Source organism: Canis lupus, chromosome 3, assembly GCF_048164855.1.
Source record: "Canis lupus baileyi chromosome 3, mCanLup2.hap1, whole genome shotgun sequence".
Taxonomy (NCBI): Eukaryota; Metazoa; Chordata; class Mammalia; order Carnivora; family Canidae; genus Canis; species Canis lupus.
This window is the reverse complement of record NC_132840.1, coordinates 63,422,133-63,442,062: the sequence shown is the minus strand read 5'-3', so window position 1 is coordinate 63,442,062 and position 19,930 is coordinate 63,422,133. Positions and strand designations below refer to the sequence as shown.

Genomic DNA, 19,930 nt, shown 5'->3' with positions numbered 1-19,930 from the left:
TACTAAAAAGCTTCTGGAAATCATTAACAAGGTTTATAAATAATAAACAAGGTTTTTAGCAAGGTTTTAGGATACAACGTTAATATACAAAAGTTAATTATTTTGTTATATACCAGCAGTGACAAGTGGAATTTAAAATTAAAAACACAATGCCAAAAAAAAAAAAAAAAACCACAATGCCATTTACATTAGCAATCCAAAAAATTAAATAAAATTCCAAAGTATAAATCTAACTGGATAGGAAGAGTCAATATTGTTAAGATGTCAGTTCCTTCCATTTGTAAATTCAATGCAATCCCAATCAAAATCCCAGCAAGTTATTCTGTGGATACTGACAAACTGTTTCTACAGTTTATATGGAAAGGCAAAAAAGACTCAAAGTAGCCAATACAATATTGAAGGAAAAGAAAAAAGTTAGAGGACTGACCTGACCTAACTTCAAGATTTACTATAAAGCTACAGTAACTAACACAGTGTGGTGTTGGTGAAAAAGATAAACAAATGCATCAGTGGAACAGAATAGACAGCTCAGAAATAAACCCACACAAATATGGTTAACTTATATTTGACAAAGGAGCAGAGGAAATACAATGGAGCAAAGACTTTTCAAAAAATATGGTGCTGGAACAATTGGGCATTGACATGCAAAAATAAAATTAAGAAAAAAGAATCTAAACAAAGACCTTAGAGTCTACACACACATACACACACACACACAAATAAAAACCAAAAACTCAAAATGAACCACATACCTAAATGCAAAATCCAAAACTATAAAACTTCAAAAAGATAACACAGAAGGTAATCTAGATGACCTTGGGGAAGATGACTTTTTAGATAAAAGACCAAAGGCAGAGACCATGAAAGAAACAATTGGTAAACCAGACTTCATTTAAATGAAAAACTTTTCTTATGTTAAAGACAATGTCAAGAAAATGGAAAGACAAGTAAAATGGTGGGAGAAAATATTTGCAAAGACACTTCTTATAGAGGCAGCTTATTGAAAATATACAAAGAAATCTTGGAACTCAACAATAAGAAAACACCTAGATTTAAAAATGAGCCAAAGATTTTATCAGACACCTCATGAAAGATACACAGATGGATAATAGTATATGGATAAAAGCTCTACACCATACATCATTAGGAAAATCCACATTAAAACAACAATGTCATGCCACTACACACCTAATAGAATGGTCAAAGTCCAGGATACTGATAACACAAATGCTGATGAGAAGCAACAGGTGCTCTTAATTCATTGCTGGTGGGAATGCAAGTGGTGTAAGCACTTTGCAATGGTACAGCCAGTGCAAAATGGCCCCAGCATACACTTCAAGGTGGGATGATGGCAGTATGATGGACTACTGCCTTTTCTTTATTGTTGATCCTGGCCAAAATGTTTTAAATTCATCTCAAACCCTTGTTTTACAAGGGGACAACCAGAAGAAAACCAAATGGCATAACTTTATTTATTTATTTATTTATTTATTTATTTATTTATTTATATTTGACGATTTTATTTATTTATTCATGAGAGACACAGAATGAGAAGCAGAGACATAGGCAGAGGGAGAAGCAGGCTCCTCGCAGGGAGCCTGATGTGGAGGAGCCTGATGTGGGACTCAATCCCCAGACAGGGATCACGCCCTGAACTTAAGGCAGATGCTCAACCGCTGAGCCACCCAGGCATCCCAGCATAACATTTTTAAAGACCAGATTCAGGTTCACACCAAAATTAAGAGAAGAGCACTGAAGCTTTCTATATGCCTCCCTACTTCTATACTATGACATTTTATTTATTTTGTATTGTGGTAAAATACACATAACATAAAATTTACTATTTTTAAATGTACAGTTGTGGCATTAAGAACATACATATCATAACTACTATGAACACTACCCATTTCTGAAACTTTTTTTACCAGCCCAAACTGTAACTCTGTATCCATTAAAAGGCAATTCCCCATATCTTCTTCTCATCAGTCCCTAGTAACCATCATTCTATGGTTTTAACTATCTATATACCTCATGTAAGTGGAATAATACAGTAATTGTCCCTTGGGGTCTGGCTTATTTTGCTTTCCGTAATTTTCTTTAGGTTCATGTATGTTCTAACATGTATCAGAATCCCATTCCTTTGAAAGGCTGAACAATAGTTCAAAATATGCACATAACACATTTCGCTTATCCATTTATCAAGTAATGGACACGTGGGAAGCTTCCACCTTTTGGCTATTGTGAATAATGCTGGTATGAACATGGCTGTACAAATATCTGTCTGAGTTCTTGCTGTAAATTCTTTTGAGTATAAATCCACAAGTAGAATTGCTAGATAATATGGTAGTTCTATTTCTAATGTTTTTTTTTTTTTTGAGAGATACTACCATACTGTTTTTTCCTTAGTAGCTGCTCTGTTTTACATTCTGACCAGTAGTGCACATGGATTAAATTTCTCCACAACTTTGCCAACACTCAGTTTTTTAAATTTCTTTTTTGATTTTTAAAAATAGGTGGCCTAGTAGATATGATGTGGTAACATAGTGTGGTTATGATTTGTATTTCCGTAATGGTTAGTGATATAGAACATCTTGTCATGAGCTTATTTTGCTATTAGTGTGTCTTTTTTTGGAGAAATGCCTATTCACATTTTTTGTCCATTTTTTAAAATTGAGGGGTTTTTTGTTGAGTTATAGTAGTTTTCTTTATATATTCTAGATATTAACTCTTTATCAGATATATGACTTGCAAATATTTGCCCCTATTCTGTGGACATTGTAGTCACTCTGTAAAGTTTAGAAATTTTAAATTTTGATATAGTCCTATTGATCTACTCTTTTTTGTTATTACTGTCTGTGCTTTTGGTGTCATATCCAAGAAATCATTGGCAAGGCCAATGCCATGCATGAAGCTTTATTCCTGTGTTTAATTCTAACAGTTTTACAGTTTTAGCTTTTATGGTTAGGTCTTTGATTCACTCTGAGTTAATTTTTATATATGGTGTAACATAAGGGTCTAATGTAAGGTTTTTGCATGGTTTTCACTGTCCAGTTTTCCCACAGTTTCTTAAAGGTTTTATTTATTTATTTGAGAAAGAGAGAGCATGAGTTGGGGAAGGAATGATGAAGAAGGACAAGCAGACTCCTTGCTAAGTGTGGAGCCCGATGAGGGGTTCAATCCCAGGAGATCATGACCTGCCTGAGTCAAAGGCAAATACTTAACTGACTAAGCCACACAGGCACCCCCCAAAAAATTCTTCTTGACTTTTCTTTTCCAATGAATGCTTTTGGCACCTTTATAAAAAATCATATATATATATATATATATATATATATATATATATATATATATATATAAATGTACCCACAGTGCAGCTATGTATTAAGTTTTGAAATCAGGAAGTGTGAGATCTCCAACTTTCTTTTTTTTTTCTCTCCAACTTTTTTTAAAGATTGTTTAGGGGTGCCTGGGTGGCTCAGTGGTTGAGCATCTGCCTTTGGCTCAGGGCATGATCCTGGAGTCCTGGAATCAAGTCCCACATAGGCCTTCTTGTATGGAGCCTGCTTCTCCCTCTGCCTGTGTCTCTGCTTCTTTCTCTCGCTGTGTCTCTCATGGATAAATCAATAAAATCTTTTTAAAAAAATAATGTTTGGTTTAGTTATTCAGGGTCTTTGCAACTCCATATAAATTTTATGATAAATTTTTCTATATCTGCAAAAAATTGTCATTGGAATTTTAATAGGATTGCTTTGAAATTGTAGATCATTTTGAATAGTACTGACATTTTAATACTTTAAGTCTTCTAGTTCCTGAACACGGGATGTCTTTCCATTTACAGGCATATGTCATTTTATTGTGCTTCCTAGATACTTTTTTTTTTTTTTTACACGAGCTAAAGCTTGTGCCAACCCTGAACCAAGCAAGTCTACTGGTCCCATTTCCCAACAGGATTTGCTTACTTTATGTCTCCATGTCACATTTTGTCAATTCTCACAATTTCAATATTTTTCATTATTATATTTAAAGTACTGCAATCTGATGATAAAATTTTAATAGGGGATCCCTGGGTGGGTTAGTGGTTTAGCGCCTGCCTTCGGCCCAGGGAGTAATCCTGGAGTCCCTGGATTGAGTCCCACATCGGGCTCCCTGCATGGAGCCTGTTCCTCCTTCTGCCTGGGTCTCTGCCTCTCTCTCTCTCTCTCTATCTTTCATGAATGAATAAATAAAATCTTTAAAAAAAAAAACTTTAATGAATATTGTTTCTTAAGAATGAGCAAAGAGAGTGGTTTCTTGAGATGGAATCTACTCCTGGTAAAGATGCTGTGAAGACTATTGAAATTACAACAAAGAATCTAGAATATTACATAAACTTTGTTGATAAAGCAGTGATCAGTGATCAATCCTGATCAGTCAGGGGTCAGCAGCCATCAATATTGAGGCAGAACCCTCCACCAGCAAAAAGATTATGACTCCCTAAAAGCTCAGATGATGATTACCATTGTTTTTCAATAAAGTATTTTTCAAACTAAACTACATACTTTTTTTTTAGACATAATGCTATTGCATTCTTTTTTTTTTTAAGATTTTATTTATTTATTCATACACAGAGAGAGAGAGGCAGAGACACAAGCAGAGGGAGAAGCAGGCTCCATGCAGGGAGCCGGATGTGGGACTCGATCCCAGGTATCCAGGATCAAACCCCAGGCTGCAGGCAGTGCCAAACCACTGCGCCACCAGGGCTGCCCCTGCTATTGCATTCTGAATTGCCTACCATAGGGCACTAAGGAGGGCACTTAATGGGTGAGCACTGGATGTTATAGTATATGTTGGCAAACTGAATTTAAATAAAATATTTTAAAAATAAATAAATTTCAACTACTAAAAAAAAAGCCTACTATATAGTGTAATCTTAACTTCTATATGCATTGAGAAACAAATAATTCATTCGACTCATCTTATTGCAGTGATCTGAAACTGAACCTGCAATATCTCTCAAGTATACCTCTATTTGTTTCTTTAATTCCTTTCGGTGATGTTTATAATTTTCATTATACAAATCTGTTGCCTTCTTGGTTAAGTTTGTTCTTAAGTATTTCACTCTTTTTGATGCTACTCTAAGTGGAAATTCTTTTTCCCTTTATGGATTGTTCATTGTTAGTGTATAAGAACATAACTAGGGGCAGCCTAGGTGGCTCAGCGGTTTAGCGCCTGGCTACAGCTCAGAGCCTGATCCTGAAGACCCGGGATTGAGTCCCACGTCGGGCTCCCTGCATGAAGCCTGCTTCTCCCTCTGCCTGTGTCTCTGCCTCTCTCTCTCTCTGTGTCTCTCATGAATAAATAAATAAGTAAAATCTTAAAAAAATACAAAAAACACAATTCTTGCATGTTGATTCTGTTTCCTGTAACTCTGCTCAATTTTTTAATTAGTTTGAACAGTTTTCCTAACAGATTGTATGTATGCATGTGATTGTGAATCTTTAGGGTTGTCTACATATAAAATCATGCCATCTGTGAACTGAAAAAATGTTATTTCTTCCTTTCCAATTTGAATAACTTTTATTTCTCATTCTTGCCTACTTGCTCTGGCTAGAACTCACAATACTATGTTGAAAGGAAATGGCAGGACAGCCTGGGTGGCTCAGCGGTTTAGCACCACCTTCAGCCCAGGGCCTGATCCTGGAGACCCAGGATCGAGTCTCATGTCAGGCTCCCTGCATGGAGCCTGCTTCTCCCTCTGCCTGTGTCTCTTGTGGAGGCCAAGAAAATTAAGGCTATTCCACTTTAAGTTCAACGTTATCACAAGTACAGCCATCTCAGGCCCCTGTGAATAAGAGCTGAACTTTACCTTACTTCAGTTACAGGAAGAAAACAGCTTACAGCTTAACTTCCTAGAAAGCCCCATATTAGAATAAAAACAGAGCCCAAGCCAGTGGCAGGAAGCCCCCATTAGAATAAGAACAGAGCTCAATGCCCTTGAAGGCCCCATATCAAAATGTAAACAGAACTTGAGGAATTGCTCCAGCCCTTCTGGAGGTCCCCGAGACCAGCCCTTAAAACTAAGCTGAAACCCACCTCGGCTCGGGCGGCGGCTCCGCGGAGGGGGCTGCGCGGCCCGGGAGCGCGAATCCAACAGCGCAGGGCCCGGAGCACAGGGCGCCGGGACACAGCCCAGGATCCCGCCTCCCCCGGGACAGGCAGAGGCCGGGAGGGCCCAGGACAGCGAGGACGCTCCTGCCCCGAGCTGAGCAGATCAGCGGCCCCGCCCCGGAGCCTCCAGGCCCTGCAGATGGAGAGCTCCAGAGTTACTGCGGGGGCTGACTCCAGGGCTCCAGAGCTGGCCCCGCCACTGCGGTTGTTCCTCCTGCGGCCTCACGGGGTAAACAACCCCCACTGAGCCCTGCACCAGGCAGGGGGCAGAGAAGCTCCCCCAAGTGCTCACACCTGAAAATCTGCACAACAGGCCCCTCCCCCAGAAGACCAGCTAGAATGACTGACAACTTCCAGGGGAAGCCAAGGGAATTAAAGTATACAGAATCAGAAGATACTCCCCCGTGGTTCTTTTGTTTTGTTTTGTTTTTTGTTTTTTGTTTTGTTTTGTTTTGCTTTTTGATTTGTTTCCTTCCCCCACCCCCCTTTTTTCTCCTTTCTTTCTTTTTCTTTCTCTTTTTCTTCTTTTTTTTTTCGTTCTTTTTTCTTCCTTTTTTTTCTCTTTCTCTTTTCTTTCCTTCTTTCTCTCCTCTCTTTGACTCCTTTTCCCAATACAACTTGCTTTTGGCCACTCTGCACTGAGCAAAATGACTAGAAGGAAAACCTCACCTCAAAAGAAAGAATCAGAAACAGTCCTCTCTCCCACAGAGTTACAAAATCTGGATTACAATTCAATGTCAGAAAGCCAGTTCAGAAGCACTATTATACAGCTACTGGTGGCTCTAGAAAAAAGCATAAAGGACTCAAGAGACTTCATGACTGCAGAATTTAGAGCTAATCAGGCAGAAATTAAAAATCAATTGAATGAGATGCAATCCAAACTAGAAGTCCTAACGACGAGGGTTAACGAGGTGGAAGAACGAGTGAGTGACATAGAAGACAAGTTGATAGCAAAGAGGGAAACTGAGGAAAAAAGAGACAAACAATTAAAAGACCATGAAGATAGATTAAGGGAAATAAACGACAGCCTGAGGAAGAAAAACCTACGTTTAATTGGTGTTCCCGAGGGTGCCGAAAGGGACAGAGGGCCAGAATATGTATTTGAACAAATTCTAGCTGAAAACTTTCCTAATCTGGGAAGGGAAACAGGCATTCAGATCCAGGAAATAGAGAGATCCCCCCTAAAATCAATAAAAACCGTTTAACACCTCAACATTTAATAGTGAAGCTTGCAAATTCCAAAGATAAAGAGAAGATCCTTAAAGCAGCAAGAGACCAGAAATCCCTGACTTTTATGGGGAGGAGTATTAGCGTAACAGCAGACCTCTCCACAGAGACCTGGCAGGCCAGAAAGGGCTGGCAGGATATATTCAGGGTCCTAAATGAGAAGAACATGCAACCAAGAATACTTTATCCAGCAAGGCTCTCATTCAAAATGGAAGGAGAGATAAAGAGCTTCCAAGACAGGCAGCAACTAAAAGAATATGTGACCTTCAAACCAGCTCTGCAAGAAATTTTAAGGGGGACTCTTAAAATTCCCCTTTAAGAAGAAGTTCAGTGGAACAGTCCACAAAAAAAAGGACTGAATAGTTATCATGATGACACTAAATTCATATCTCTCAATAGTAACTCTGAATGTGAACGGGCTAAATGACCCCATCAAAAGGCGCAGGGTTTCAGACTGGATAAAAAAGCAGGACCCATCTATTTGCTGTCTACACGAGACTCATTTTAGACAGAAGGACACCTACAGCCTGAAAATAAAAGGTTGGAGAACCATTTACCATTCGAATGGTCCTCAAAAGAAAGCAGGGGTAGCCATCCTTAGATCAGATAAACTAAAATTTACCACAAAGACTGTAGTGAGAGATGAAGAGGGACACTATATCATACTTAAAGGATCTTTTCAACAAGAGGACTTAACAGTCCTCAATATATATGCCCCGAATGTGGGAGCTGCCAATATATAAATCAATTATTAACCAAAGTGAAGAAATACTTAGATAATAATACACTTATACTTGGTGACTTCAATCTAGCTCTTTCTATACTCGATAGGTCTTCTAAGCACAACATCTCCAAAGAAATGAGAGCTTTAAATGATACACTGGACCAGATGGATTTCACAGATATCTACAGAACTTTACATCCAAACTCAACTGAATACACATTCTTCTCAAGTGCACATGGAACTTTCTCCAGAATAGACCACATATTGGGTCACAAATCGTATCTGAACCGATACCAAAAGATTGGGATCGTCCCCTGCATATTCTCAGACCATAATGCCTTGAAATTAGAACTAAATCACAACAAGAAGTTTGGAAGGACCTCAAACACGTGGAGGTTAAGGACCATCCTGCTAAAAGATGAAAGGGTCAACCAGGAAATTAAGGAAGAATTAAAAAGATTCATGGAAACTAATGAGAATGAAGATACAACCGTTCAAAATCTTTGGGATGCAGCAAAAGCAGTCCTAAGGGGGAAGTACATCACAATACAAGCATCCATGCAAAAACTGGAAAGAACTCAAATACAAAAGCTGACTTTACACATAAAGGAGCTAGAGAAAAAACAGCAAATAGATCCTACACCCAGGAGAAGAAGGGAGTTAATAAAGATTCGAGCAGAACTCAACGAAATCGAGACCAGAAGAACTGTGGAACAGATCAACAGAACCAGGAGTTGGTTCTTTGAAAGAATTAATAAGATAGATAAACCATTAGCCAACCTTATTAAAAAGAAGAGAGAGAAGACTCAAATTAATAAAATCATGAATGAGAAAGGAGAGATCACTACCAACGCCAAGGAAATACAAACAATTTTAAAAACATATTATGAACAGCTATACGCCAATAAATTAGGCAATCTAGGAGAAATGGACGCATTCCTGGATAGCCACAAACTACCAAAACTGGAACAGGAAGAAATAGAAAACCTGAACAGGCCAATAACCAGGGAGGAAATTGAAGCAGTCATCAAAAAGCTCCCAAGACACAAGAGTCCAGGGCCAGATGGCTTCCCAGGGGAATTTTATCAAACGTTTAAAGAAGAAACCATACCTATTCTCCTAAAGCTGTTTGGAAAGATAGAAATAGATGGAGTACTTCCAAATTCGTTCTATGAGGCCAGCATCACCTTAATTCCAAAACCAGACAAAGACCCCACCAAAAAGGAGAATTACAGACCAATATCCCTGATGAACATGGATGCAAAAATTCTCAACAAGATACTGGCCAATAGGATCCAACAATACATTAAGAAAATTATTCACCATGACCAAGTAGGATTTATCCCTGGGACACAAGGCTGGTTCAACACCCGTAAAACAATCAATGTGATTCATCATATCAGCAAGAGAAAAACCAAGAACCATGTGATCCTCACATTAGATGCAGAGAAAGCATTTGACAAAATACAGCATCCATTCCTGATCAAAACTCTTCAGAGTGTAGGGATAGAGGGAACATTCCTCGACATCTTAAAAGCCATCTATGAAAAGCCCACAGCAAATATCATTCTCAATGGGGAAGCACTGGGAGCCTTTCCCCTAAGATCAGGAACAAGACAGGGATGTCCACTCTCACCACTGCTATTCAACATAGTACTAGAAGTCCTAGCCTCAGCAATCAGACAACAAAAAGACATTAAAGGCATTCAAATTGGCAAAGAAGAAGTCAAACTCTCCCTCTTCGCCAATGACATGATACTCTAAATAGAAAACCCAAAAGTCTCCACCCCAAGATTGCTAGAACTCATACAGCAATTTGGTAGCGTGGCAGGATACAAAATCAATGCCCAGAAATCAGTGGCATTTCTATACACTAACAATGAGACTGAAGAAAGAGAAATTAAGGAGTCAATCCCATTTACAATTGCACCCAAAAGCAGAAGATACCTAGGAATAAACCTCACCAAAGAGGTAAAGGATCTATACCCTCAAAACTATAGAACACTTCTGAAAGAAATTGAGGAAGACACAAAGAGATGGAAAAATATTCCATGCTCATGGATTGGCAGAATTAATATTGTGAAAATGTCAATGTTACCCAGGGCAATATACACGTTTAATGCAATCCCTATCAAAATACCATGGGCTTTCTTCAGAGAGTTAGAACAAATTATTTTAAGATTTGTGTGGAATCAGAAAAGACCCCGAATAGCCAGGGGAATTTTAAAAAAGAAAACCATAGCTGGGGGCATCACAATGCCAGATTTCAGGTTGTACTACAAAGCTGTGGTCATCAAGACAGTGTGGTACTGGCACAAAAACAGACACATAGATCAATGGAACAGAATAGAGAACCCAGAAGTGGACCCTGAACTCTATGGTCAACTAATATTCGATAAAGGAGGAAAGACTATCCATTGGAAGAAAGACAGTCTCTTCAACAAATGGTGCTGGGAAAATTGGACATCCACATGCAGAAGAATGAAACTAGACCACTTTCTTGCACCATACACAAAGATAAACTCAAAATGGATGAAAGATCTAAATGTGAGACAAGAGTCCATCAAAATCCTAGAGAAGAACACAAGCAACACCCTTTTTGAACTCGGCCACAGTAACTTCTTGCAAGATACATCCACGAAGGCAAAAGAAACAAAAGCAAAAATGAACTATTGGGACTTCATCAAGATAAGAAGCTTTTGCACAGCAAAGGATACCTCAACAAAACTAAAAGACAACCTACAGAATGGGAGAAGATATTTGCAAATGACATATCGGATAAAGGGCTAGTTTCCAAGATCTATAAAGAACTTGTTAAACTCAACACCAAAGAAACAAACAATCCAATCATGAAATGGGCAAAAGACATGAACAGAAATCTCACAGAGGAAGACATAGACATGGCCAACATGCATATGAGAAAATGCTCTGCATCACTTGCCATCAGGGAAATACAAATCAAAACCACAATGAGATACCACCTCACACCAGTGAGAATGGGGCAAATTAACAAGGCAGGAAACAACAAATGTTGGAGAGGATGCGGAGAAAAGGGAACCCTCTTACACTGTTGGTGGGAATGTGAACTGGTGCAGCCACTCTGGAAAACTGTGTGGAGGTTCCTCAAACAGTTAAAAATAGACCTGCCCTACGACCCAGCAATTGCACTGTTGGGGATTTACCCCAAAGATACAAATGCAATGAAACGCCGGGACACCTGCACCCCGATGTTTCTAGCAGCAATGTCCACAATAGCCAAACTGTGGAAGGAGCCTCGGTGTCCATCGAAAGATGAATGGATAAAGAAGATGTGGTTTATGTATACAATGGAATATTACTCAGCTATTAGAAATGACAAATACCCACCATTTGCTTCAACGTGGATGGAACTGGAGGGTATTATGCTGAGTGAAGTAAGTCAATCGGAGAAGGACAAACATTATATGTTCTCATTCATTTGGGGAATATAAATAATAGTGAAAGGGAATATAAGGGAAGGGGGAAGAAATGTGTGGGAAATATCAGAAATGGAGACAGAACATAAAGACTGCTAACTCTGGGAAACGAACTAGGGGTGGTAGAAGGGGAGGAGGGCGGGGGGTGGGAGTGAATGGGTGACGGGCACTGGGGGTTATTCTGTATGTTAGTAAATTGAACACCAATAAAAAATAAATTAAAAGAAAAAAAAACCCACGTTGGGGTCCAAGTCCCTACTCCGCTGTGTCAGGTATACTTGGACCCAAGCTCGAGCTTGTAAATAAACCTTCATGTGTTTGCATCGTGTTGGCTCCTTGGTGGTTTCTCGGATTCGCGATCTTGAGCACAACACTGTGCCTCTCTCTCTCTCTCTTGTCTCTCATGAATAGATAAATAACATCTGAAAGAAAAAGAAAGAAAGAAAGAAAGAAAGAAAGAAAGAAAGAAAGAAAGAAAGAAAGAAAGAAAGAAAGAAAAGAAAATGGCAGAAGCAGGCATCCTGTCTTGTTCCTGACCTTAGAGGAAAAGCTTTCATTTCACTCTTTCACCATTGGGTATGTTGTTAGATGAGTACCAACAGAAAACAGAAAACACATAAATAAATGTAACAAAATATTTATCAGATATCAATGAAAAATTTCATAACATTGCTAAGAGAAATTAGAGGAGATCTAAATAAATGTAGCATGATTAGCAAGATCATAGATTGGAAAAGATTTTAAAGCTCCATTTCAACTCTACATTAAAAGAAAATCTTAAAAAATATGAGCTCTAGTTAATGATATGTATACTGAAGTGTTTAGGAGTTGTTCTGTAATATCTGAAGTTTACTTTGAAATGCATGGAGAGTAAGATGGATTGATAAAGGATAGGTATATGGATAGACAAATTGTGGAGGCTGAGAAAATTAAGGCCATTCCACTTTAAGTTCAGTGTTAGCACAAGTACAGCCATCCCAGGCCCCTGTGAATAAAAGCTAAAATTTACATTCCTTCAGTTACAGGGAAAAAAAACAGCTTACAGCTTATTGTCCTAGAAAGCCCCATATTAGAATAAGAACGGAGCCCAAGCCAAGGGCTGGTAGCCCCTATTAGAATGAGAACAGAGCTCAAAAAAAAAAAAAAAAAAAAAAAAAGAATGAGAACAGAGCTCAATGCCCTTGAAGGCCCCATAGCAAAATGTAAACAGAACTTGAGGAATTGCTCCAGCCCTTCTGGAGGTCCCGGAGACCAGCCCTTAAAACTAAGCTAAAACCCACCTCGGGGTCCAAGTCCTTGCTCCGCTGTGTTGGTGTACTTAGACCCAAGCTCGAGCTTGTAAATAAACCCTCGTGTGTTTGCATCAGTGTCGGCTCCTTGGTGGTTTCTCGGATTCCCGATCTTAGGCGCAACACAAATGATATAATGAATGCTGTTAAATGGTAATGATAGAGTCTATGTGGCAGGTCTAGAGGAATTTACTGTAAAATTCATTCAACATTGCTATATATTTTAAAGATTTCATAATATTATGTAAGTATAAATATATAAATGACTTTATGCTTGCATATGCATAGAATACCTTCGGAAACATATCTGAGAAGCCAGTATAACTGGCTTGTGGTTGTCTCCTAGAGGTGTACTATATTGCTAAACACCAGAGTGGAACAGAGAGGCTTTCTTTTAATTGTATGCCTTCCTGTACTTCTAAATATATACCATATGCACGTATGATATATATCAATTGGAAGAAGGGATGTCTCTAAGACCTCTCCACACCAACACATAATAAGTAAATCACTATTTTCTTACTCTATGCTATCTTTATGATGCACAACATTATGATGAAGAGAACAAAGGCAAGAGAAATGTAGATAAAGTTAAATTTCCTTACAGTTTGCAGCCCATTGATAAACACCTAAGACATGCAGAGTGTTACGTTCATCAAGGAACTTATAGCTGCCCTAATGTCAATGCTTTGCTAGATACTAAAATCAATCCTAGCTTGACAATAGCCAGATCCCCAGCACAACTTTTTCTGCCCACAGGTCCTGTCCCTGCACTATAATAAAAAGCACCTTTTTACACTGGAAAATATCTCCAGAATTCTTTCTAACTGTTGAGCTCAATGATCCTGCATCATTGATGTACAATGTACATCATTGTACATACAGGGAATTGCATCTTCTGTCATTGGGACTTTGAGTACCGGTACAAACTTGGTGAGTTACTCTTTCTCTCTTTACTTTCATTTCAGGGGCTTTTCAAGGAGTGCAGTCTTATTGGAACACTTTCATGTCAATTGCTCAGGATACAGACCTCTACTCTGTGGTTGCTCTATGGGATGGAAGAAAAGCCTGAGTTTTGGCTGGAAGTTTGTACCTTGGCCAAATGGGAATAAGACCCAGAAATTGAGGCTCCCTTTTTATTTCTATTCTTCTAAAAAGCTGTCTTTCTTGGGCATGTAGTAGCCCCTCATATCACTAGGAAGTTTTCAATCTTAAGACTGTAGGATTTCCTTCTCATTGGCCTCATGTGATCCGCTCTACACACCTGGTCTAGCCACTTCTGGTCAACAGACCTCCACATGGAGCAGGCCCAAACTGAGTTAGGGACAAACAGGGCTAGGCAGGGCTAGGTAGGGGGCCATGGAAGCAGGCTCACAACATTACTAAAAATGCTGAGGTGTAAGGAAACCAGAGATAAATGAACAAGCTAGACCACCCAGCCCTAAGGTGTGGGTGGGGAGGGTGTCTCATTATTACTTCTACTGGCAACCAACAAAGAATAACCAGACCCTGGTTATCATGAGTCCTTACTCAACGGTGATATCAATGGAGATGTTAAAAGGATTTAGATTCCCTGATTAGGCTTCCAATGAAAGACCAACCCTACAAGCCCTCAGTGGCAACTCTGTTGGGACCCCTCTCACTTCTGAGAGCTTTCTCTGTATCTTTATTTAATAATAAACTTCTGTCCCTTTACTCACTCTCCTTTGTTTGTGAGATTCATTCTTTGATTCCATGAGACAAGAACCTAGCTCTCCCATATCAAAACCAGTACCCAATTAATTAAAACCCAATCAGGGACCATTTCGTAGGGATATCGCTATAAAGACCACACATTTTGGAATATCATTTAGGCCACGGTGGATTTCCATTTTCACTATTTCCATTCTATTATTTACATTTTGCTATTCTATGTCAATGACCCCTACTGACTACTTAGATTGTCACATTCCTCCTAAAAATTCTTAGCATCTCCATGGGTTAAAACAACAGGCAGTCTCTTTTGGTCTATTGGCATCTACTGTGTCCCAGGAAGAATAATAGAAAAGCAAAGGAGCATCAACACCTTTTCAGGAGGACAGGTAGGTGTTCATAATGACTTTTTGAGGGACACTTCTGATTGTTTTGAACACTGGGGACCCTTGACATTATCCTGAGTGATATGTGACCCATGAATCTGGGGGGATTATAATAATAGACTTTTCTTCTCCAGTCCCCAAGGAGTCTGCCTTGGGGTGTCTCTTAACCCACTGGAGCCAATTTGGATTACAAGATAAAAAGAAAAAAAAAACAAAACAAAAAACTCATCTTCTACAATGACACATGGCCTCAGTACTCCTTAGGAGCTGAGGAAAGATAGCCCATTAGTGGGTTCTTAAACTTCAGTACTATTTCTGCCATGATCCTGTACATGCTTCCCTCTTCTTCCTGAATTACTTGTCCCATCTTTGTTTCTTCTCAAGATCTGAAATATATCTTAAGAGAAGTAGATGAATGTGGCCTGACTCTTATATGGGAGATTTTTCTCCCTCATTCATTTCTCGGGTTAATAGCTATGATAATTGGAGCCAATTGTCTGGTTAATCTACCTTGGGATGAGGACTTTAAGGAATATTCCCAAGCAGCTGCCAAAACTTCTTTTGTTTAGGGGAGGTTGCCTCTCTTCTCTTGCCTGACATGGACTGCCTATTTTCACTTTTTGCTGGTGGAAGGAAAACAGATATTTGTTCATCTAAGCTGATGAGCCTTAGGACTGAGAATCCTCTTTCTCTGCCCTCAAGGCTCTTATCTCTTCCACCCTTGCTGGCACCACCTCACCTCTTTGGCTGTGGATTAGGGTACAAAAACACATCCACCATGGACATGGCTTGCATAACCTGCTCCTACATCATCCTCAATGCCTCTTGTGCCACCGGTTCTGCTTCTTTTACCCTTGCTATCAAGGAGCAAATAGCTCCCAAACTGTTGGGCCATCTCCTTATGAGGTTCAAAGTGGATCACCTCCCTAATCCAGGAACACCTTCCTGTACTTAAACCACCTACTTCAGATTTTCCCACAGGTGTCCAGGTAAAAATTGACAGTGGGGAACAAATTGAGTAACTTTTAAATTTTTTTTGGTAAAGATTTATTTATTCCAGAGAGAGAGAGCAAGAACAAGTGGAAGGGAGGGTGGTACTGACAGAGGGGGAAACAGCAGAGGAAGAGGTAGAGAGAGAAAATCTTAAGCAGATTCCACACTGAACAAGGAGCCTGATGTGGGGCTTGATCCTAGGACTCCAAGATCATGACCTGAGCCAAAACCAATAGATATGCTTTTAGAATTATCAGCATTAAGTATAAAATGTTCAATCTACCAAGATTTACTGAAGGTCAAAAAAGTTTTCATGGGTGATTGTTAAAAAAAAACAAGTAGGTTGAATAAATAAAAAGCTTCTTGGTTCAAAATATTTGGTAACATGGGCAGCCCGGGTGGCTCAGCGGTTTAGCGCCTGCCTTCAGCCCAGGGCCTGATCCTGGAGACCTTGGATGGAGTCCCACATCGGGCTCCCTGCATGGAGCCTACTTCTCCCTCTGCCTATGTCTCTGTCACTCTATCTATGTCTCTCATGAATAAATAAATAAAAATCTTTTAAAAAATCGCAGATGGAGATTAAAAAAATATTTGGTAACATAAAACTTTAAACTTCTGCTTAGCTAGATAATAAACTGAATTGAATTTATTGGATACTAAGTCTTTTCCAAATAAGATAAAGTACTGAAGCATTGATTACTGAATAGAGGTTTGTGCTTCTGGCTTCTTATTGCAGAGAAACTGAAGATCCTTGGGTCTGTTGGTAAACATGCTTTGTGCTTTATTATAAGATTGTACTATGGAATATATTATGAAATACATTTATAAATCTCAGAATTAGAGAATTCTGGTATAATAGTTCACAATTGGTTATCACTTAATTTTCACTGGAGACTGAGGTTTCTGAGAGTAAAAGTTCTGATAAATATAGCTCAGAATACTGGGAACAATGGGGGAAGCAAAAAATAGAAAAATAGGAGCTATAGGAGAAAGATACAAGGAATGAGAATATATTTTGTTGAAGGAAGAAGAAAGTAATTTTTCCCTAAAATGAGACTGGTTATTTAGGGAGAAAAAGCTTAGGACAAAATCTGAATGAAAAAAAAAAAGAAAGTTGTAGAAGGTTTGTGAAGGGAAATCTTTGCACAAGAATTTTATATATGATCAGGACTAAGGTTGAAATGAATGGACTTTCAAAGTGCACTGGTATAAGACTGAAATTCTGCTTTTCTCTCCATTAAAAACAAAGTTTTCTTGAATTGTTGGTTTGTTCTTGATAAAGAAAAAAAGCAGGGTAGCCCCAGTGGCTCAGCGGTTTGGCACCGCCTTCAGCACAGGCGTGATCCTGGAGTCCCAGGATGAAGTCCCACATTGGGCTCCCTGCATGGAGCCTGCTTCTGCCTCTGCCTGTGTCTCTGCCTCTCTCTGTGTGTGTCTCCATGAATAAATAAATAAATAAAATATTTTTAAAAAATTAAAAAAGCAGATTCCTCATCTGCTCAGAAAACCAAAGTTTCTATGTTTTGTCTTTCTCAAGTCTTTGTTTACTTAATAAAGTCAAAACTTCCTCAATATTAAAGAAGCGAAGTTCTACCAACACCTATACAACTCCCTGTAGAATCCCTTATTGCTATCTTGGTTAAATATAAGTCTTAATTTTATAATTATCTGTAATCCTATTTAAGGCAAGAGCTTTAAAATATTGAGTTGTTTTTTTTTTAAAGATTTTCTTTATTTATTAATGAGAGACACAGAGAGAGGCAGAAACATAGGTAGAGAGAGAAGCAGGATCCTCACAGGGTGCCCCATGTGGGACTCGATCCCTGGACCCAGGATCACACCCTGAGCCAAAGGCAGATGCTCAACCACTGAGCCACCCAGATGTCCTTTTCTGAGGGTTTTAACAAATTTCACAAGATCTGAATTGTAAATGAAATCTTTTTGACTTTGGTATGTTAAGGTACTTGGGAAGCACTGTCAAATAAATAATAATAAACCTTAGGTTGTATTATTTAGATAAATGCTATAACTGTTCCAGAAATGACATGAAATTCCTGACATTTTAATATATTCTGGTATAAGATCTTCACTTGATATTTTGATTAGTGAAATGTTATGTGTCACCGAAACAAGCAGATTTCCTTGTCAGCTATATTATAATGAACTCTCATATCAGAACTTTAACCATGTCCATTCTTGAATCTTTTGTCATTTATAGTTATTATTCTTATTCTCTTGCAAAATGTGTTTCATCTTCAAGGAGATTCATGGAAATGACTTTTGACAATACAGGTTTTTGATATCTTTAATACCATAAAACTAAAATGGCTAAGAATTTCCAGAACTAATGGAAAAATCTGCATTCAAACTGAACCAGAAATAGTAACATGATACTAAATGAAATGAAGAAGATGACTATACTTTTTATTACTCTTGTTTGAAACGTTACTGGTTCTCTAATGTTTGTTCTTCAAGATTAAGGAAACTTTCTCTTAAGGTATCCATGATATATAAAAACTTGATAAAATATTCCTTTCTGAACAAATTGAAGCATCTAACTTTTCCCCCTACCTGGTCCCTCTGAAACTCAGAAACTCTCAGTGAGTATTCTTTCATCCATGGCAATTACAATTATTTGCTTAAGTTTAATGAGAATCTGTTCTCCTTATAACAGGACACCATTGGAAATACTGGTTATATTACCAAGGCTTTGACTGGGATGTCATATTTGAGAGAGACATGCATAGACTCAGATATAACCAGATGGCTTTAAGGAACTAACTTTATGGAGCCATAAAGTCCCTTGGAAGTGTTGGTGTGATACCTGCTTACAGAGTTCCTAGAAGCCTTCCCAGGTGAGTAGAGAATGTTACCTCCAGTCAGGTGCAGGAAACTCAGGATATTTGGGGCACTCAAGAATAGGAATTTTCTCAAATTTCAAATCTCCAGGCAATGCAGGCAAGTCTAATGACAAGTATTTGGTTTAGCTTCCAGCCTCAAGAAGCAGTTGTAGTGCTCAAGATTGCAAATCCAAGAAACCAACAAGGGGCCAACACTGATGCAAGCGCAGGAGGGTTTATTAGCAACCTCGAGCTTGGGTCCAAGTATACCCCACACAGCGGAGCAGGGCCTTGGACACTGAGGTGGGTTACAGCTGGGTTTTTATGGGCTGGTCTAGGGGGATTTCCAGAAGGGGTGGAGGAATTTCTTAAGCTCTGTGCTCATTCTGATATGGGGCTTTCAAGGGCGTTCAGCGGTTTTTCCTGTTGCTTATCTAGGAGCCAAGGGTGGGGAACATTTTCTGAATTTCTTGGGTCCCACATGATTAAAAGGGGGCACCTGGGGCAGCCCTGGTGGTTCAGTGGTTTAGTGCCGCCTTCAGCCAAGGGCCTGATCCTGGAGACCCGGGATTGAGTCCCACATCGAGCTTCCTGCATGACCTGCTTCTCCCTCTGCCTGTGTCTCTGCCTCTCTCTCTCTCTCTCTCTCTCTGTGTCTCTCATGAATAAATAAATAAAATATTTTTAAAAGGGGGGGTCACCTGTGTGGCTCAGTGGTTGAGCATCTGGCTTTGGCTCAGGTCATGATCCCGGGATCCTGGGATTGAGTCCTGCATCGACCTCCCTGCAGGCAGCCTGCTTCTCCCTCTGCCTATGTCTCTTCCTTTTTCTCTGTGTCTCTCATGAATAAATAAATAAAATCTTAAAAAAAAAAAAAAGAGGCAATTAAAAATTCAATTTAGAAAAAAAAAATTCAATCTAGAGATTCCTTATAAAAGTTCCACCAAAGCAGATTTTAAAAGATCTGTATGATCAATTGACATTCTTGCTGAGCTTATGTAAAGTTAAGCTCAAGGCCAAGTTATCTAAAAGGAGACTTGTTTTACAAACAAATTAGTCTTGATTTGGCTATCTTTTAAAAAAATGAGGATGACTATATAGAGAGAAAATGTTTCAATAACACATCTTTGTGGATATTAGATTTTAATTTATTATAAACTGGACTAAATTATGAATT

The 19,930-nt window shown here is 38.9% G+C and overlaps 1 protein-coding gene across 1 annotated transcript in view; it reads left to right on the top strand.

The window, feature by feature from the left end:
- Positions 1–19,517, top strand: part of GUCY1A2 (guanylate cyclase 1 soluble subunit alpha 2) — a 428,883-nt gene extending 409,366 nt beyond the window's left edge. Inside the window, exons 9-10 of the transcript XR_012028569.1 lie at positions 18,588–18,768; positions 18,901–19,517. The gene's annotated coding sequence lies outside the window, so the exon portion shown is untranslated. The remainder of the gene's footprint in view (positions 1–18,587; positions 18,769–18,900) is intronic.
- The last annotated feature ends 413 nt before the right edge of the window (positions 19,518–19,930 follow it).